The sequence below is a fragment of the Mobula birostris genome, chromosome 8 (genome assembly GCF_030028105.1).
Source record: "Mobula birostris isolate sMobBir1 chromosome 8, sMobBir1.hap1, whole genome shotgun sequence".
In the NCBI taxonomy this organism is placed as follows: domain Eukaryota; kingdom Metazoa; phylum Chordata; class Chondrichthyes; order Myliobatiformes; family Myliobatidae; genus Mobula; species Mobula birostris.
This window is the reverse complement of record NC_092377.1, coordinates 92,045,934-92,068,457: the sequence shown is the minus strand read 5'-3', so window position 1 is coordinate 92,068,457 and position 22,524 is coordinate 92,045,934. Positions and strand designations below refer to the sequence as shown.

The following is a 22,524-nucleotide window of genomic DNA, read 5'->3' as shown; positions in this document are numbered from 1 at the left end:
TTGTACACCTCTATCATGTCTCCTCTCATTCTCCTTCTCTCCAAAGAGTAAAGCCCTAGCTCCCTTAATCTCTGAGCATAATGCATACTTTCTAACCCAGGCAGCATCCTGGTAAATCTCCTCCGTACCCTTTCCAATGCTTCCACATCCTTCCTATAGTGAGGTGACCAGAATTGGACACAGTACTCCAAGTGTGGCCTAACCAGAGTTTTATAGAGCTGCATCATTACATTGCGACTCTTAAACTCTATCCCTTGACTTATGAAAGCTAACATAGAAACATAGAAACATAGAAAATAGGTGCAGGAGTAGGCCATTCGGCCCTTCGAGACTGCACCGCCATTTATTATGATCATGGCTGATCATCCAACTCAGAAACCCGCCCCAGCCTTCCCTCCATACCCCCTGACCCCCGTAGCCACAAGGGCCATATATAACTCCCTCTTAAATATAGCGAATGAACTGGCCTCAACTGTTTCCTGTGGCAGAGGATTCCACAGATTCACCACTCTCTGTGTGAAGAAGTTTTTCCTAATCTCGGTCCTAAAAGGCTTCCCCTCTATCCTCAAACTGTGACCCCTTGTTCTGGACTTCCCCAACATCGGGAAAAATCTTCCTGCATCTAGCCTGTCCAATCCCTTTAGGATCTTATACATTTCAATCAGATCCCCCCTCAATCTTCTAAATTCCAACGAGTACAAGCCCAGTTCATCCAGTCTTTCTTCATATGAAAGTCCTGCCATCCCAGGAATCAATCTGGTGAACCTTCTTTGTACTCCCTCTATGGTAAGGATGTCTTTCCTCAGATTAGGGGACCAAAACTGCACACAATACTCCAGGTGTGGTCTCACCAAGGCCTTGTACAACTGCAGTAGTACCTCCCTGCTCCTGTACTCGAATCCTCTCGCTATAAATGCCAGCATACCATTTGCCTTTTTCACCGCCTGCTGTACCTGCATGCCCACTTTCAATGACTGGTGTATAATGACACCCAGGTCTCGTTGCACCTCCCCTTTTCCTAATCGGCCACCATTCAGATAATAATCTGTTTTCCTATTTTTGCCACCAAAGTGGATAACTTCACATTTATCCACATTAAATTGCATCTGCCATGAATTTGCCCACTCACCCAACCTATCCAAGTCACCCTGCATCCTCTTAGCATCCTCCTCACAGCTAACACTGCCACCCAGCTTCGTGTCATCCGCAAACTTGGAGATGCTGCATTTAATTCCCTCATCCAAGTCATTAATATATATTGTAAACAACTGGGGTCCCAGCACTGAGCCTTGCGGTACCCCACTAGTCACTGCCTGCCATTCTGAAAAGGTCCCGTTTATTCCCACTCTTTGCTTCCTGTCTGCTAAACAACTCTCCACCCACACCAATACCTTACCCCCAATACCATGTGCTTTAAGTTTGCACACTAATCTCCTGTGTGGGACCTTGTCAAAAGCCTTCTGAAAATCCAAATATACCACATCCACTGGTTCTCCCCTATCCACTCTACTAGTTACATCCTCAAAAAATTCTATGAGATTCGTCAGACATGATTTTCCTTTCACAAATCCATGCTGACTTTGTCCAATGATTTCACCGCTTTCCAAATGTGCTGTTATCACATCCTTGATAACTGACTCCAGCAGTTTCTCCACCACCGACGTTAGGCTAACCGGTCTATAATTCCCTGGTTTCTCTCTCCCTCCTTTTTTAAAAAGTGGAGTTACATTAGCCACCCTCCAATCCTCAAGAACTAGTCCAGAATCTAACGAGTTTTGAAAAATTATCACTAATGCATCCACTATTTCTTGGGCTACTTCCTTAAGCACCCTGGGATGCAGACCATCTGGCCCTGGGGATTTATCTGCCTTCAATCCCTTCAATTTACCTAACGCCACTTCCCTACTAACATGTATTTCGCTCAGTTCCTCCATCTCATTGGACCCTCTGTCCCCTACTATTTCTGGAAGATTATTTATGTCCTCCTTAGTGAAGACAGAACCAAAGTAATTATTCAATTGGTCTGCCATGTCCTTGCTCCCCATAATCAATTCACCTGTTTCTGTCTGCAGGGGACCTACATTTGTCTTTACCAGTCTTTTCCTTTTTACATATCTATAAAAGCTTTTACAGTCCGTTTTTATGTTCCCTGCCAGTTTTCTCTCATAATCTTTTTTCCCCTTCCTAATTAAGCCCTTTGTCCTCCTCTGCTGAACTCTGAATTTCTCCCAGTCCTCAGGTGAGCCACTTTCTCTGGCTAATTTGTATGCTTCTTCTTTGGAATTGATACTATCCCTAATTTCTCTTGTCAGCCACGGGTGCACTACCTTCCTTGATTTATTCTTTTGCCAAACTGGGATGAACAATTGTTGTAGTTCATCCATGCAACCTTTAAATGCTTGCCATTGCATATCCACCGTCAATCCTTTAAGTGTCATTTGCCAGTCTATCTTAGCTAATTCACGTCTCATACCTTCAAAGTTACCCCTGTTTTTCAGAACCTTTGTTTCTGAATTAACTATGTCACTCTCCATCTTAATGAAGAATTCCACCATATTATGGTCACTCTTACCCAAGGGGCCTCTCACGACAAGATTGCTAATTAACCCTTCCTCATTGCTGAAAACCCAGTCCAGAATATCCTGCTCTCTAGTTGGTTCCTCGACATGTTGGTTCAAAAAACCATCCCGCATACATTCCAAGAAATCCTCTTTCTCAGCACCTTTACCAATTTGGTTCACCCAATCTACATGTAGATTGAAGTCACCCATTATAACTGCTGTTCCTTTATTGCACACATTTCTAATTTCCTGTTTAATACCATCTCCGACCTCACTACTACTGTTAGGTGGCCTGTACACAACTCCCACCAGCATTTTCTGCCCCTTAGTGTTACGCAGCTCTACCCATATCGATTCCACATCTTCCCGGCTTATGTCCTTCCTTTCTATTGTGTTAATCTCTTCTTTAACCAGCAACGCCACCCCACCTCCCCTTCCTTCATGTCTATCCCTCCTGAATATTGAATATCCCTGAACGTTGAGCTCCCATCCCTGGTCACCCTGGAGCCATGTCTCTGTGATCCCAACTATATCATAATCATTAATAACAATCTGCACTTTCAATTCATCCACTTTATTACGAATGCTCCTTGCATTGACACACAAAGCCTTCAGGTGCTCTTTTACAACTCTCTTAGCCCTTATACAATTATGCTGAAAAGTGGCCCTTTTTAATGCTTGCCCTGGATTTGTCGGCCTGCCACCTTTACTTTTCTCCATAGTACTTTTAGTTTCTACCCTCACTTTACACCCCTCCGTCTCTCTGCACTGGTTCCCATCCCCCTGTAGTGAATTAACCTCCTCACGCCTAGCCTCTTTAATTTGATTCCTACCCCCAAAACATTCTAGTTTAAAGTCACCTCAGTAGCCTTCGCTAATCTCCCTGCCAGGATATTGGTCCCCCTAGGATTCAAGTGCAACCCGTCCTTTTTGTACAGGTCACGCCTGCGCCAAAAGAGGTCCCAATGATCCAAAAACTTGAATCCCTGCCCCCTGCTCCAATCCCTCAGCCACGCATTTATCCTCCATCTCATCTCATTCCTACTCTCACTGTCGCGTGGCACAGGCAGTTATCCCGAGATTACTACCTTTGCGGTCCTTTTTCTCAACTCCCTTCCTAGCTCCCTATATTCTCCTTTCAGGACCTCATCCCTTTTCCTACCTATGTCATTGGTATCTATATGTACCACGACCTCTGGCTCCTCACCCTCCCACTTCAGGATATCTTGGACACGATCAGAAATATCCCAGACCCTGGCACCAGGGAGGCAAACTAACACCCCATAAGCTTTCTTAACTACCCTATCTACCTGTGAGGCAGCTTTCAGGGATCTGTGGACATATACCCTGAGATCCCTCTGCTCCTCCACACTACCAAGTATCCTGCCATTTACTTTGTACTCTGCCTTGGAGTTTGTCCTTCCAAAGTGTACCACCTCACACTTCTCCGGGTTGAACTCCATCTGCCACTTCTCAGCCCACTTCTGCATCCTATCAATGTCTCTCTGCAATCTTTGACAATCCTCTACATTATCTACAACACCACCAACCTTTGTGTCGTTAGCAAACTTGCCAACCCACCCTTCTACCCCCACATCCAGGTCATTAATAAAAATCACAAAAAGTTGAGGTCCCAGAACAGATCCTTGTGGGACACCACTAGTCACAATCCTCCAATCTGAATGTACTCCCTCCACCACCACTCTCTGCCTTCTGCAGGCAAGCCAATTCTGAATCCACCTGGCCAAACTTCCCTGGATCCCATGCCTTCTACCTTTCTGAATAAGCCTACCGTGTGGAACCTTGTCCATGAATGTGTTGTCTTCCACAATGTGTTGTCCATGGATATTTCTCACAGTTCGAACTGGGCCTCAGCTTGTACAGACTAAGCGACAGCAGTTTTGTTCCCTATTCCCCGGCGGTTTCAAAGCCACTGAGTTGGCCAACATATTCAATAACTCTGGAATCGACCTAGACCCTCGGTGTCACCAATGTAGGTTTTCGCAAATAAAACGGAGTGAGGCGTTTTATGTTAATGACATAAAAGACCGTTTTAGCATATCATGGACTCTGAGGTACAAGGAGATCAGCTTGTTTTTATACTTTAGTAGCAGACAGTTGAGCAAAATTAACCTCCCACTAACAAGACAAAGAGTTAATTTATGCCTTATCCCTCTACCCTTATCTTCTGCAGCCGTATTATCAACGTAAGCAGTAGTATCAGTGTTAGTACAATGATCTCAGTTATGTAGATTTGCAGCTTAATTGGAAAATGCTGGATAGTCACAATGTCAGAAAGCTTTACCAACTGACAACTCTTTTAACCTTTTATTAAAAGTTTTCTTCTACACATACAAAGGCAAAGATAATCCACTCCCTGAACCAATTTCTTCCATTCTTTTCAAACCCACTCATTTCAGTATGTGAAAATGATAGTAGTTTAACCACTCCTGTCCAGGGTGCTTGGGGTCTTTGATTGAGCTGGCTCCTTTCCTGAGGCAGCAAGATGTATCGACAGAGTCTGTGGAGGGGAGGCTGGTTTGATCGAATTGCTGAGCTGTAACCAAGACCCTCGGCAGTTTCTTGTGACCTTGGACACAGCAGTTGCAAAAGTAAACTGTGATGCATGTTTACAGGATGCTTTCATCTATAAAATTTGTTGAGAGTCAAAGCGGACATGTCAAATTTGTTTTGTATACTGAGGAAGTAAAGGTGCTGATGTACTTTCTTGGAAATGGCATCTAATTGTTTGGATCAGTACAGGAAGTTGGTGATGTTTGCTCCTAAGAACATAAAGCTCATTCAGGAACATGTGCACAGCCCCTTTTCCTGAAGTCGATGACTGAGTCTTTTATTTTCCTGATACTGAGGGAAAGGTTGTTGTCATTATACCTTTCTACTAAGCTCTCTATTTCCTTCCTGCACTGAAACTCATCATTATTTGAGATTCAGCCCACAACAGTGGTGTCTTCTACAAACCTATAGATGGAATTAGAGCAGACTATGACCATGTGGTCATGAATGCAGAGGGAACAAATAAAGGGGCTGTGGATCAACTGTGGACTGTTTCAGCGGTGGCAAATTGCTGTGGGTCAATGTGGTCTGGGAGGTTGTAGTTGATATTTTAGGATATTGCTGAACCCTCCACCTGAGTAAGTGTGGACATTCTAATTCTCATTTTCAAAGTTCTTTGATCTGATTTTACAACTGGATTTTGCTGGTCAGCAATGATAACATTACCACCTGTCCTGGGTTGAAGTTTCCAACTTTCTCCCTAACTTCTACAGAAATTCAGGATGGGCCTAAGGAGATATTTCACAACATTTTTCACCTCCTCTCGGAACTTCTTCTGAGTGATGGCATAAATAAACATGTTGGTGCAGGAGCTGAAGGACTGAAGCATTATTCCCACCAGTTGACCCACGAAATACGAAGGTGTCATTACGAAATACTGCGTAGAAATCGACTCAACTGCAAGAATGACCACATGTGTCATCCATAACAGGATAAAGCTGGCCGATAAAGTCAAGAGCAAAATGATGGATCTTCTTCGATTCTTCATTTCTTGGTCGTCCTTCTCCTCCCTATTCCGCTGACACCTCAGTCTCCTGCGGGCTACACTGGCCATCAGAATGTGTCTAATAGTGACCACATTGAGCAGCAGGATCAGCAGGAAGGGGACAACTGGGGTTAAAACACGGTGCCCCCAGTCAAAGGCTTTCCACACGCGGGAAAATATGAAATCAAGCGATACCCAGCAGATATAAGACCCGTACGTGAAATACCACGGGACGTTGGTGAACAAACTCAGCAGACTCACCACTGCAATGACAATAGCTGCACCTTTTTCAGTGCAGTATCTGATCTTCAGCCTCTGGAAGCAAATGGCCACCGTACGGTCCAAGGTGAAGGCTACAGTGAGCCAGACGGAACTAGCCACAGACACGTAACTCATGGTCTTTATGATGTTGCACACGGGGGGTTTGTAATAGAAATATATCACTTTGGGAATGATGTTAAATATTACGACCAGTAGATCTGCCACGGCCATTGCCAGAAGATAGCAAGTGACACCTTTGGAGAGTCCACACCGCCTTCGTGATAGAGTTACAATTGCCACCAAGTTAGCTGTGAGTATTGGAGAAGTAAACAATGTAAATCAGTCAAGTGAAGGGGAGAAAATAGAATCACTATTAATTACTGTGGGTTTAACAGTTAAACTTAAATGGGCTAAAGACTAATTTGGCAATGAAACATATGTAACAAGTCAGTCACCCATGGGGACTCCCTATACAGTTGACAATGGGAACCAGCTGGATGAGTTGGGGAGTTGGATATCCAGCTGGTTTAACTCGTCCTCACATGGAACATCGTGTTCACTCACCTGGTTTGAACAAGAAGGTGTTGGCAGGTGAAGCAGTGAGTTCCCCGTTGATTCTATCTCAGGGTGGAAAGTCAGGAACATTCTTTATTCCAGTCTCACATGTGTCTCCTTCCCCTCTCCTCCCTTCGCATTGTAGCCACTTCTTTTCACACCCTGGAAGTGGAAACTTGCAGTGACTTTGTTGCAACTTCCAGCTGTCCCTTACCAACACCGTCCATCTCCAGCTCTTCATTTGTTGACTTAACATCTCCATTTATTAGGGTAAACATAGAACATAGAAATCTGCAGCACATTACAGGCCCTTCGGCCCACAATGTTGTGCCGACCATGTTACCTACTCTAGAAACTGCCTGGAATTTCCCTAGCACGTAGCCCTCTATTTTTCTAAGCTCCATGTACCTATCTAAGAGGCTCTTAAAAGACCCTATTGTATCTGCTTCTACTACCATTGCAGGCAGTGCATTCGATGCACCCGCGCTCTCTGTGTGAAAAACAGCTCGATACCTATTTCCAAGCACCTTAAACTACGCCCTTTCGTGTTAGCCATTTAAGCCCTGGGAAAAAGCTTCTGCCTATCCACACAATCAATGCCCCTCATCATCTTAAACACCTCTATCAGGTCACTTCTTATCCTCTGTCGCCCCAAGGAGCAAAGGCCAGGTTCATTCAGTCCATTCTCATAAGGTATGCCCTCCAATCCTGGCAACATCCTTGTAAATCTCCTCTGCATTCTCTCTATAGTATCCACATCCTTCCTGTAGTGAGGTGACCAGAAATCAACACAGTACTCCAAGTGGGATCTGACCAAAGTCCTATCTAGCTGTAATGTTACCTCATGGCTCTTGACCTCAGTCCCAAGGTTGATGAAAGCCAACACACGATATACGCCTTCTTAACAACACTGACAACCTGTGCAGCAGCTTTGAGTGTCCTTGAATGGCCCCAAGACCTCTCAGATCCTCCACACTGCCAAGAGTCTTACCATTAATATTATATTCTGTCTTCAAATTTGACCTTCCAAAATGAACCACTTCACACTTATCTGGATTGAAGTTTTCTGCCACTTCTCATCCCAGTTCTGCCTCCTATTGATGTCCTTCTGTAACCTCTGACAACCCTTCAGACTATCCACAACAGCCCCAACACAACACAACTTTGTGTCATCAACACAAGGTGACTGAGATCCATGGGCGAAACATTTGTTTAGAAAAGAGAAGGAAGCTGGAGAAATCTGTGAGTTCCCAACTTTGACAATTGGATCCTGACGGATAGGTTGAGTTGATGGTTTCAGGTTTGTTGCAACTGTGGTCACATTTCAAAGAAACTTCATTGATGATAAAGTCCTTCGAAAATTCTGTGTTATTGGTGTTAAATAGAGGTTCTCATTCTTTATACACTTCTAGAAAACCCATCAGTAGGGTTTAGCCACATTTAAAGAATTGGACGAATAACCAAACATTGCAGACAGCAATTCTGATCATTATCAGTCATTTTACATGGAATACATCATACCGACTGACTACATTGGAATTAAGCCAGTAGAATCTGGAAATCAATGAGTACGTTGCTATTCAGGATCCAGAGCCTGACCATTGCAAATCTGAAGGTGCAAAGGATGAAGGACATTGACCCAATAAGACTGAAGCTTGGTAGATGTGGCAGAGAGGTAAGAGTAAAATCAAGGAAGAAACGAGGAATTCCAGTGAAGATTCAAAGCTGGAATAACAGTCAGAAATAAACAAAGCTGAACAAATCCAACACCAAGTTCCATATCAGAGCATTCAAGGAGGCAATGGTTAGAGTGACTTACAAACAACTCCAATGATTGCCAGGATCCGGTAGTAGTGAGGTCTAAAACCATTCAAAAGGTAGATTATGCAATCTATTATCATGTTCACAGCAAATATGATGCCCTTCAGCAGGGAGATGCTTGTACTGGCAGTTGAGTCCATTCGCTCAGTTAGGACCTTTATTTATACAGGCAAAGTGGCATCCACAGGGACCATAGAGTGATGTGATCATTGTTAGTTACCAGGATCAGAATAAACACATTACAACATTATCACCATGTCAGACACATCAATTAACAAGTGAAAAACAGAATCTGTCTGATATACCTGGTGTACGAGCACTGGGATGGAAACTGAAGGTCACAGAACTGGAAACACAAAGGAGAATCTTCAAAGTTTCCTTTCTGCTGTGGACTTTTAACAGTGACCCATTCACACCTTCTTCTATCCTTTCCCACCTGACAACTCTACAATGGACCTCCCCGCCACCAGCTCCACGCACACTCACACAGAGCAATCTCCCCCCTCTCTGCATTCCAGCTTTTGGATTTTCTTTGTCAGAATTCTTCACTCCATACTCAGTGGCTCTGATAGATGGACGTAAATTTTCTTGTTCAGAAAATGTTCAATGCATCAAAAGTATCCCAACTATAATTATTTCCAATTAATATTACAAATACCTGCTCTATTGCTGTGCCCTCTGTAATGTTGACCCTAAATCTTGAATTCCCTCTCTAAGCCCATCGCTCCTTTGTTGCTCCTTTGGTTTAACCAACAACTCCAAAGTCTCTGTAAATGGATCAGTATCAAGTTTTGGCAGGTAGAACCCCTGCAAAGCCAATTGAGACACATTAATGTCTGACTGATGCATCATTGATACTTTTGGTTCTTTTGAATATATAAGCATAGCGTTTTGCAGTTCCTTGAAGATTTGACTCATGGTTGGAACAACAATGATTGGAAAAATTTGAATGTGTTTGGAGAATTTATTCTTTTAAATAAATTTTTCCCCTCACCTCCGTCTTGGGGTGAACTGTTTGGGGAATACTTAAAATCAGAATTTGGACATCTTGGCGAAAAGCAAACTAGTTTTTGGTGAGGAGATCTATTGTTATCAAGTGCAAATAATAGCATTTTTGATGATGATATCCACCGCTTGGTTGGTAGTTCAGAGAAGACTGCTCAGGCTGTAATTAGCCAGAATGACCCTCCTTGCTTTTGTGAACACAACATAACCAACGTGGTAACTAGACTAGCACTCATTGGCTCAAGGCTCAGCTAGTTCTGGAGCACAGTTTTCAGTCCTACAGCTGGTGTATTGTCTGCTCCACAGCCTTTTTTGTATCCAGCTATCTCAGCCATTTTCTCATATTCTGTGGAGTGAGTGGAGCTGTTGGTTGAGACTTGGGTGAGGGGAGGATCTCAGCAGAAGCTGATGCCATCCTTTTCTAGATGCTTCTAGATGCAGGTGGTTGTGAAGCGTTCACCTAGTCTTCTGTTCTCGCGTACTGGGTTGCACCTATGTTGAGGATGGGAAGATTATTAGAACCATCTGCTCCAATTATTTGTTCGACTGTCCACCACAATTGCTCACCAGCTGTGGCAGGAAATACCAGAAATGACTTCCCCTATAAACTCAGGATGTTAGCCCTGGTTCTCAGCTCCCCACTACTGGGAAATATTCTCCCTGTACCTAGTCTGTCTGTTTCCATCAGTGTTATAATCTGGGTGATAATCCTGCCTCATCCTGAACATGAAACAATGAGAACCCATTTACCCTAATTTCTCTCTGTACAACAGTCCAAACAACGCAGCAAACAGTCAGCTGTGCCCTTGCTGAGCTCCCTGTACAGCAACATCATTCTTTCTCAAATCAGTAGACCAGATCTGGTGCAACGCTCAAGGTGCGGTCACATCATGACCTACAGCATTGTAGTGAGACATCCCCTTGCTCCTGCACTGAACCCACCTCACTCACAGGACCAATGTACAACTTACCTTCTTAACTGCTGCTGTAGCTTCCTGCTCATCTTCAGTTCCTTTTCGCCCACAGATGCTGCTTGACCCATGGAGCTCCTCCAGTGTCTCACTTATCTTCAGTGACTGGTGCACAAGGACACCTAGGTCTCACTGCATCTATTCCCAATCCCTCATCACTGAGGCAACGATCTGCCTTCCTGTTTCTGCCTCCACTGCAGACACCCTCCCACTGATCCCCATTAGCCATGTGACTCAACCTGTCGTCGTCACTATGTCTTAAATCATGGAGTCGAGTGTTTTATCAGCACTGATGCCAGGTTAGAATCAGGCTCAGGTTTATTATCACCGACATATATGTCATGATATTTGTGGCATAAATCACCAAGGGTATATTGCAATCAATGTGGAATGAGGAGGTAGAGTTCATAGCTTTATGGACCATTCAGTAATTGGATGGCAAAGTGGAAGATGCTGTTCCCCAATCGCTGATGTAGGTTTTCAGGTTCCAGTACCTCCTCTTCGACGATACTAACAAAAAGAGTGCATGTTCTGTATGGAAAGGGTCCTTACTGATGGATGCTCCCTTCTTGAGGAACCACCTCTTGAAGATGTCATCGATGATGGGGAGGGTTGTGTCAGTGATGGAGCTGGTTGACTCCATAACCCTCTGCAGCCCCTTGTGGTACTCTGCACTACAGCCTCTGTACCAGGTGGCGATAAAACCACACACAATGCTCTCTGCTCTATGGAAAGTTGAGAGTCTTTTGTGACATGCCAAATCTCCCCAAACTATTTATGAAATAGAGCCACTGACATGCATTCTTGAAGACTGCATCAACGTATTTGGAGTACTGTGCTCAGTTCTGGTCGCCTCACTACAGGAAGGATGTGGAAACCATAGAAAGGGTGCAGAGGAGATCTACAAGGATGTTGCCTGGATTGGGGAGCATGCCTTATGAAAACAGGTTGAGTGAACTCGGCCTTTTCCCCTTGGAGCAACAGAGGATGAGAGGTGACTTGATAGAGATGTATAAGGTGATGAGAGGCATTGATCATGTGGATAATCAGAGGCTTTTTCCCAGGGCTGAAATGGCTGCCACAAGAGGGCACAGGTTTAAGGTGCTTGGAAGTAGGTACAGAGGAGATGTCAGGGGTAAGTTTTTTACGCAGAGAGTGGTGAGTGCGTGGAATGGGCTGCCGGCAGTGGTGGTGGAGGCAGATACGATAGGGTCTTTTAAGAGACTTTTGGAGAGGTACGTGGAGCTTAGAAGAATAGAGGGCTATGGGTAACCCCAGGTAATTTCTAAGGTAGGGACATGTTTGGCACAACTTTGTGGGCCGAAGGGTCTGTATTGTGCTGTAGGTGTTCTATGTTTCTTTGTATTGGGTCCAAGAAAGGTCACCTGAAATGTTGATGCTAGAAACTTGCAGGTGCTCACACGTTTCACAGCTGACCCCTCAATGGGGACTGGTCTGAGTTCTCGTGACTTCCCCGTCCTGAAGTCTACAATCAATTCCTTGGTCTCGCTGAGACTGAGTGCGAGGTTGTTACTATAAAACCACTAAAGCAGCCAATCTATCCCACTCCTCTATGTCTTGTTGCTATCTGAGATTCTACCGTCATTGGTGAACTTACACTGTAGGTGTGCTGAGCCACACAGTAAAGTTGTAGAGACAATAGAGCAGTGTGTAAAACATGCATCCTTGATGTGACCCTGTGTGATTATCAGTGAGAGGAGACGTTATCAACTATCCACACTGACTGTGTCTCCCAGTGATGAAGTCAAAGATCCAGTTTCAGAGGGAGGTACAGGTGCCCAGGTTTGTAGTTTATTGCGTAGAATTGAGGAGATGATGGAGTTGATTGATGAGCTGTAATCAATAAATATCTGTTTAGTTTGCAATTGACTAGGGGCTTCAAAAGACAGTGGTGAGTCAGTGAGATTGCTTCTTCTAGTAACCCCCATATATGCGAATTCTAATGTTTGTGTTCCATCATTGACGAGTCTGGAGTTCAGGTTCTCATTCAGAGTCCTTTTCATCAATATTGTCACATCCTGGATCAATAGTGAAGATCAAAGCCCAAAGGTCCAAAATGTTGGCTGAAGCACCGCGTCTATGAATTTTTGTGATTCTGTTGGCGGGGCGGGGGGGGGGGGGGAGTTTAAGCCCCAATGTCTATGAGTCCGAGTTCATTGGTGTTTGGAGGTCAAAGAAGCTCTGTCCTGGGGTGAGAGGCCTGTGTGGGTGTGTGGGTGTATGGGTGTATGGGTGGCTGGAGGAAGGAATGGGAAGGAATGGGGCTTGTTTTGTTGCTGTTGCTTTGTTCTGTTCTGTGTTGTTCTGCCGAGCTTTGTGGGCATGCTATGTTGGAGGCAGAATGTGCAGCAACGATTGCAGACTGTCCCCAGCGCATCCTTGGGCTTGTTGATTATTGACGCAAACACCATTTTTTTGTATGTTTCAATGTACATGTACATTAACTCTATATCTGAACCTGTAATCTGAAACCTGACCTGTTGGGTCCACAGGCAGATTTCAGCAGGTACAGGTGCTTGCTCAGGTTGGAGTTAATCCTGTTAGAAACATAGAAACATAGAAAACCTACAGCACAATACAGACCCTTCGGCCCACAAAGCTGTGCCGAAAATGTCCTTACCTGAGAAATACCTAGGGTTACCCATAACTCTTTATTTTTCTGAGCTCCTTGTACCTATCCAGGAGTCTCTTAAAAGACCCTATCATATCCAACTCCACCACCATCGCTGGCAGCCCATTCCACGGACTCACCACTCTCTGCATAAAAAACTTACCCCTGATATCTCCTCTGTACCTACTTCCAAGCACCTTAAAACCATGTCCTTTCATGCTAGTCATTTCAATCCTGGGAAAAAGCCTCTGACTATCCACATGATCAATGCCTCTCATCATCTTATACACCTCTATCAGGTCTCCTCTCATCCTCCGTCACTCCAAGAAGAAAAGGCTGAGTTCACTCAACCTATTCTCATAAGGCATGCTCCCCAATCCAGGCAACATCCTTGTAAATCTCCTCTGCACTCTTTCTATGGTTTCCACATCCTTCCTGTAGTGAGACGACCAGAGTTGAGCACAGTACTCCAAGTGGAGTCTGACCAGGGTCCTATATAGCTGTAACATTACCTCTCGGCTCCTTAACTCAATCCCACGATTGATAAAGGCTTTCTATGCTTTCTTAACCACAGAGTCAACCTGTGCAGCTGCTTTGAGTGTCCTCTGGACTCTGAACCCAAGATCCCTCTGATCCTGCACACTGCCAAGAGTCTTACCATTAATTCTATATTCTGCCATCATATTTGACCTACCAAAATGAACCACTTCACACTTATCTGGGTTGAACTCCATCTGCCACTTCTCAGCCCAGTTTTGAATCCTATCAATTTTCTGCTGTAACCTCTGACAGCCCTCCACACTATCCACAACACCTCATGACCAACTTCTCTAAGCATTTCATCACAGATGATGTGAGTGCAACTGGGTGATTGTCGCTGAGGCAGCTCACCCTCCTCTCCTCGAACACAGGAACGATTGCCGCCTTTTGAAGGCGGTGAGCACCTCAGACAGCAGCAGAGACAGAGATTGAAGATATCTTTGAACACTCTAGCCATTTGGTCACTGGTTTCCCGGCCAGGTACAACATCAGAGCCTGATGCTTTATGAGGTGAACCCTCTTAAAAGATATCTGACATTGGCCTCCGAATCAGAGATCACAAGATCATCAGATGCTGTGGATATTCGCACTGGTGTATTATTCATTCTTTCAAAGTTTGCATTAGAGGTGTTGGCCTCATCAGGGAGTGAGGCATTACTGCCATTTAAGTTATCAGGTAAGGTTTCTCCTTAAGACAAATAATGGTAGGCAAGCCCTTCCACAGTAGTCCTGCATCCAAATATGTCTCTAATTTCACACGGAATTGCCCTTATGTTCTCATAATTGTCTTCCTTCGATCATACCTGGACCTGAACACAACAGACAGCCTGTGAACCCTGTGGTTTATTTAGTACTGTGTACTCTCAGTAGACTGTAAATCCTGTGGTCTATCCAGGGCTCTGACTTGGATATGACCAACATGTTCTTGAAGTCGCACACACTCATCTACACAGGTCTGGATCAACATTTCTGGAAGATTAACTGAGTACTGCTTTGTGAGGACAGACCCAAGAATTTGTTTAATCAGTTTGCCACTCTTTTGTTCTCAAACATAAATTCACTATCTGTGACTGTGAATGACCTACATTTGTCCTCACCAACCTTTCTCTTCTCTACAGATCCATGATTTTATGTCCTCTACAAGCTTACAGAGACATTCTTCATCCATCATTCATTCTTCTAAACTGAACCCAATCCTCAATCCCGTTCCTTTTGTGGGCAGATATGCTTTCTCCTTTAGGAGCCTTCAGTCCCACACCACCAGGTTGCGGAACAATTATTACCCTTCACCCACTAGGCTCCTGAACCATTGAGGATAACATCACTCGCTACATCACTCAACTGATCACTGAACACAACATATGAATTCAATTTCAAGGACTCTACAACTCATGTTCTGTCTTAATTGTTTATTATTATTATTACTATTTGTATTCACACAGTTTGTCTTTTACACATTGTTTGCTTGTCAGTCATCACAGTTTGCAGAGAGAGTGAAGAACAGACATTGTTGGCCTCAACTCCAGTGTTCTTGATATTGAGTTAGTGACAGAGGATGGGAGGTTTTCAAATCTGATCTGCAATGATGTCAGAATATGTTGCTAACACTCAGCAGGTCAGGCAGCATCTGTGGGAAGAGAAACAGTTAATGCTCCAGGCTGAAGACCCTTCATCAGAATTGAGGGAAGAGAAAAATCAAGTTAACTTTGAAGTGCACAGAGGTTGGGTGGGATGGATGGCACAGAAGGAAAACCTCTGACCTGGTTACCATGGGGATTTGAAGATTTAGTCATCTGATATGTTAATGAGGGAGGTTACAGAAATAGAGTGAAAATGGGAAACTGAACAGGAGTGATAATGTGAGGGACAGTGGATTGTGAGAACGTAAAGAAGGAATCTAAAAGCTTCCTAATGCAGAGCAGTAGGAAATGCCCTGCAGTTCAGGCTGTGCTAATGAGGACAGAAACACTGAGCCAAGCTGGAGACGGAAGAGTTGGCTGGCTATGATACAGATAAAAGGAGTTGTCCTATCCACCAAGTGACTGTTAATTTGGTCAGTAATCTGACATCACGGGATTGGTTGATTTCGCCTGCTTGTCCATCTATCAATTAACGTTTCACCTACAAATCTGTGCGTGTGAGCGTGCTTCCGGGTCAAGCAGATCTAATTGGCTGCACAGGGTACGATAAATGTTCTTTAATTGTAACAGTGGCGACGACGATTAAATCTGTGACGCTCACACTTTTGGAATACATGTTCACATTTGAGCACAATTGGAAAAGTTGAGGAATACTGTCATTCACAGAACCCCTGGAATTTTTACGATGAATGTTTCGACATTTTTTCCCGCGGCAAACAACATGACTGAATTCAATAAAGATGCACACAGCCTGTTCAGTGTATGCAGTCCGAAATCATATGGCATCGTCCGAAGTTGGTGTGTTCCAATTTGCCCTTTCTGAAATGTCATGAGGAACTTCTGAAATCAATTGGATCTCATTACAATCCTAAACCATAAGTTGGTGTGTAATGGTTTAGATTCAACACTCGTATTCAGCTAAAAAATGGATCAGTACCCAACATTTGTTGCTGAATTAAGCAAAGTGAATTAATTTTGTGATTTTGGAGCAGTTCAAGAAGATATGATTCGAGATAACTTGGTCTTCGGCATGGGTGAAGTTCGCATTCAGCGTCGCCTATTGGCAGAATCAGAGTTCGTCCCCATCACCCAAAACTGACGCAGACTTTATTGACTTTAACAAAGTAAGCCAAGCTAAGGAAAAAGGCAACTATATTCCAGGTCTCCAATGTTACCGTTGCAGTGAAAATCACCAGAAGCTTACCGAGCTTTTTAGAAGCAGAGAAAGCCAACAGCACAACACAGGAACTTCGGCCCACAAAGCTGTGCTGAACATGTACCTACTATAGAAATTACCTAGGTTACCCACGGCCCTCCATTTTCCTAAGCTCCATGTACCTATCCAGGAGTCTCTTAAAAGACCCTGTTCTATCTGCCTCCACCACCGGTGCCGGCAGCCCATTCCATGCACTCAGCACTTTCTGCGTAAAAAATGTAACCCTGACATCTCCTCTGTAACTAGTTCCAAGCATCTTAAAACTGTGCCATTTCAGCCCTGGGGAAAAGCCTCTGCCTATCCACATGATCAATGCCTCTCACAATCTTATACACCTCTATTAGGTCACCTCTCAACCTCCGTCGCTCCAAGGAGAAAAGGCCGAGTTCACTCAACCTATTCTCATAAGGCATGCTCCCCAATCCAGCAACAACCTTATAAGTGTCCTCTGCACCCTTTCTTTGGTTTCCACATCCTTCCTGTAGTGAGGCGACCAAAACTGAGCACAGTACTCCAATTGGGGTCTGACCAGGGTTCAGATACCTTTAACATTACCTCTCGGCTCTTAAGCTCAATCCCACGATTGATGAAGGCCAATACACCATATGCCTTCTTAACCACACAATCAGCCTGCGCAGCAGCTTTGAGTGTCCTATGGACTTGGACCCCAAGATCCCTCTGATCCTCCACATTGCCAAAAGCCTTACCGTTTTTGTTCTTTTTCACACGTTCCAACTAGTCCCAACACCACCACTCCCATTCAGTTTTTCACTATTCTCTCAGTAACCTCGCTCATTAACATATCAGATGGCTCCATCTTCAAATCTCCATCGACACCGGGATTCTGTCAGTTAGACTTGCCAAAAGAAATGACATTTGGCAAGAGTGTGCCGATCTCCTCCTGCATCCAAACCGGAACATTCCACAGTAGCAGATTAGGCGGTTATGGAGCGGGAGGTATTGTGCTCAAATGGTCTAGGGCCGGGTCCCCCTGTACGGATGGTTTTAAAGATTAAAGACGAACCCATTTTCTGTGAATTTAACACATGATGTGCTTGCTCTATGCAGTGAAAAGATGTGGGTAGATATGTTTGGCCCTGACTCTTTGAAGACCTTTACGCCACCGCATTACAGAATGAAGACCCACACGGGGAAGCAGTTGCAGCTACAGCTACAGCTGCTTGGTTATGACAGGGTTCTCCTTCAGCGTGGAATTCAATGGCACCAAACACCAGGGCGTATCACTAAGGGAGAAGGAGTGAATTTACTCGAGCGTGATTGCCGATGCCTGTCCTAGGTGTGTATCAGATATGAAAACCGACACGTTAATTGAGCGCTTACTCAAGCGGTAGAATGCAAACAACAGGAATTCTGCAGATGCTGGAAATTCAAGCAACGCACATCAAAGTTGCTGGTGAATGCAGCAGGCCAGGCAGCATCTCTAGGAAGAGGTACAGTCGACGTTTCAGGCCGAGACCCTTCGTCAGGAAGGGTCTGATGTAACGACAACATCATGTACCGTCCCGTTGCATCGCCTCGGGACATCCGGACATACATCTGCATGCCGGTTAATTAGCTTAGTTAATTAATTTAGAGGATGGTGTGAATGTGGAATGAGTTGCTAACACCTCATTAGCAGGTACAATAGAACCTGCTAGAGGTGGGTTCTATTGTAACATTTAAGAGATGTTTGGATGGGTATGAGAAAGGTTTCAATGGCTATGTTCCCTGTGTCTGTAGATAGATGAAAGTATCACATCAGGTCGGTCATGAAAACCTGCCAAGAAAAGGCAGCTATACATAAGTGTGCATGGCTACACTTTTGGTTTGGAGAAACTAGGAGGAATTGTTGAGGGCATTTATCCACCAGATGGAGGAGGGTGGTGGTAGAGGGGAGCTGGTTAGGCCTGTTGCTCAGAAGGAATTTGAGACCCTTAAGGTTTTCCTGATGGGCGAATGGAAATGTATAGGGACTGGACATCCATAGTGTAAGTAAGGCTATCCAGGCCAGGGAACTGAAAGATTGAAGAGTATGTGGAGTGTCATTGATGTAGGTTGGAAAGGAATGAACCAAGAGGACAAGCTGGTGGAAATGGTTGGGAAATTCCCAGAGCTGATGAGTTTGGTGATTGTGTGAGACACAATGGGCTCATTCTTTCTCTAGGAATCATTCTCTATATGACTCCCTTGTCCACTTATTGCTCCCCACTGGACTCCCTCCAAGCATGACAAGAGTTACACTTGCCCCTAAGCCTCCTCCCTCACCACCATTAAGGACCCCAAACAGTCCTTCCAGGTGAGGTGCACCTCATTTGCAAGTCTTTTGAGGTCATCTGTTGTAGCTGGTGCTCTCAGATTGGGGATTGTACCTCCACTTTGTCCACTGCAAATGGCAGGATCTCCTGGTAGCTACTGATTTCAATTTCATTCCTATTTCCATTCAGAATCAGAATCTGGTTTAATATCACTCGTATATGTTGTGAACTGCATTGTTTTGTGGCAGCAGTTCCTTCAAATACATTATAATATAAAACTATAAATTACAATAAGAAATAATTCAAAAATTAATTCCTTGGTCTTACTGATGTTGAGTGCAAGGTTTTTGCTGAGACACCGGTTAACCATCTGATTCCTCTTGATCCCGCATGCCTCCTCCGCATCATCTGAAATTCTGCCAAACATAGTTGTGTCATTGGCAAATTTATAGATGGCATTTGAGATGTGGTTAGCCACACAATCGTGTGTGTGGAGTGAGTAGAACAGTGGGTGAAGCATACATCCTTGAGGTTCACCAGAGTTGATTGTCAGTGTGGAGGGATTGTTGTTTCCAATTCACAAAGGCTGTAGTCTCCCGGTAAGGAAGATAATGATCAAATTGCAGAGGGAGACACAAAGGCCCAGTTCTTGGAAATTATTGATTATAACTGATGGTATGATTGTGTTGAACGCTGAGCCGTAATCAATGAACAGCAGCCTGACATGGGTATTACTACAGCCAAGGCCGAGTGGAGAGCCAGTGAGATCACATTTGTTCTAGACCTATCATGGCAATAGACAAATTGCAGTGGGTTTGGGAACTTGCTTAGGCAGGAGTTGATTCTGACTGTAACTGACCTCTTAAAACACTTTATCACAGCACATCTAAGTGCCATTGGGTGACTGTCATTGCGGCAGTTAACTCTTCGGTTCCTGGGCATTGGTATCACTGTCCCCCTTTTGAAGCAGGTGGGAACCTCCGACAGTAGCAGTGAGAGACTGAAGATGTCCTTGATCACTCCCACTAATTGGTTCGCACAGGTCTTCAGAACCCTACCAGGTACACCATCAGCGCCTGAAGCCTTGCGATGGTTCACCCTCTTGAAAGATGTTCTCACATGGCCTCTGAGACAGAGATGTTGCAGGAATCCACACAGGTGTGGTTTGGCATGTGGCATATTCATTCAGTCTTGAAGATGAATCCCTGAATATTGTCCAGCCCACGGACTCAAAGCAGTCCTCTAAGTGCTCCTACGCTTCCCTTGACCAAAACTCCTTAGTCCTTAGTGCTGATGCTGCAGGCTTTGGTCTCTGCCTATATGCTAGGAGTAGAAGTGCAGCCTGGTGTTCAGACTTTCCAAAGGGTGAGTGTGGTAAGCGTTCTTAGTAGTGGTATCACAGTGGTCCAGTGTGTTGGCTCAGTGATATGTTGGTGGTAGTAGTTTAGAGACTTCTTCCGGCCAGCCTGATTAAAATCTCCTGCAATAATAGGGAAGGCATCAGTGTGAGCAGTTTTGTGCCTGTAGGTTACCTTGCTCAGCTCCTCCAGTTCCTGTCTGATGTTAGCCTGAGGTGCCACCAAGATAATGGCCGAAAACTCCATCAGCAGATAAAATGGATAACTTTGCACCACCAGATGTTCCAGGTCGAGTGAGCAGGACTGAGACAGAACCACCAGGTTTGCATGACTGGATGAGTTAATCATAAAGCATACCAGAGACTCAGCTATCCTGTCTTACAGAGTTAATCATAAAGCATACTGCATCCTCTACTTTTAAGAGACTTAGCTGTCCTGTCTTTTTGGAAAATAATGAAGCCATTGGACTGCAGCGCTCTGTCCAAAATTGTGGATGTGAGCCATGTTTCCATAAAGCAGAGTGCACAGCAGTGCATGATATCCCTCTGGTACAGCAAACGTGCTCTGAGGTCTTCAATTTTACTTTCCACAGACTGTACATTCACCAGCAGGATAGTCAGGAGTGTGGGTCTAAGGCTTCTGCATTTCATTTGTACCTGTAAACTGGCATGGACTTCCCAGTTTTGTTTTCTTAAAGGGGAACTGCACTCATGAAATGGAGTCTGCTATCTGAGGTTTGTTATTTTAGAGTACTGATAATTTTTTTAAAGATCTTAAAACGATGCTGCTACTATTGTACCCATGGCTGTGACTGTGCGTTTCAGCTGTAGTTGTCCGAAATGTGAATATTTGATGATCCTATCGGAGCTGCACGCAAACAACCACCTCTATTGGCACCATCTTACCATCTTGTTGCATGTTGGTCCATGGCCTCTGCTACAGCTATGATGAGGCTAAACTCAGGCTGGAGGAGCAACACCTCATTTTCTGTATGGGTAGTCTCCAACCTGATGGCATGAACACTGAGATTTTCCAGCTTCTGGTAATTATCCCCTCTCCCTCCCGCTATCTGTTTCCATTCCACATTCCAAGGCCAGTATGAGGTCTGGAGTTAGGTGGTTCTGGCAAAGCCAGATGCTCATTTGTGAGGAGGGCATTGGTGAGTGAGTGCCATTTGCCCGCAGTGTGGACTGAGGGAAGGTGTCGGGGTGGGAGTACAGATTTATATACAGTGATGAAGAAGGAATGGGATACTTTTCTGGATCAGGATGGTGATCTTGAAAGGGAAGTGCAGGTGCTGATGTTCCCCATGCATCTCCTGGTCACAGCTTGCCCTGTCAAGGACACTCACCTCCCGAGACACTATATAAGAATTGCTTTATTCCCAGCAGTAGTGGTTTAAGCAAATTATATATGGTTTAAAGGCCTGGAATAGGAATTTATATCAAACCTTTGTTAGTTCGGAACAGGCCTGAGAAAGGAATGGCAGTGTATCGCACTTCATGGAGAAAATAGCATGCTTGTTTGTCTCCAAAGTGATTAATTCCCCCAATAGTCATCTTGTAGCGATGTGCTACACACAGAGCTAGAAATAATGACACGCAGTCTGTAAGTTGCACTCGAGACTAGTGTATTCAAACTTCGCGGCACTGGCTTTTACGCAGTTCTGTTCCCGCCCTCTCCGGGTGGAAATGACATCAGAGGTGCGTTACAAAAGTCTCTCCCCGTGCGCAGGCTTTCTCCCCTTGCCGGTGAAGAAGATGGCCCAGCGCCATTTTGTGAGCTGGTTCGCCTATGTAGAAAGTGAGTCGCCACAATCTCTCAAATGATCAGCAAAGTGACAGAAGTGGAAGCGATTGTGCCATCTGCTCACCAGTGGTCCGTCTGGTTTCTACTATGTCACTCCACACCGACCACCTGACTAATTTAGTCCAATCAGGGGCTAAAGAGCTGAATTCAGGAGGTGAGGTCTGGGAGGTAAAGGTGGCCATGGATCTTTGGCTCACAAAGCTCTCCATCAGTGGACTTTCCTCCCTCAGTGTGTGTGTCAACAATCATCAAAGATGGAGAATTGTCTGATCCCATCAATCAATGTACGTAATCAAACGGTGTAGCAGTTAGCGCGGAGCTATTCCAGCTCGGAGTGTTCC

The 22,524-nt window shown here is 44.6% G+C and overlaps 1 pseudogene; it reads right to left on the bottom strand.

Moving 5' to 3' along the window:
* Window positions 1-5,835: 5,835 nt before the first annotated feature.
* LOC140202018 (probable G-protein coupled receptor 139) lies at window positions 5,836-7,026 on the bottom strand (annotated as a pseudogene).
* Window positions 7,027-22,524: the final 15,498 nt, after the last annotated feature.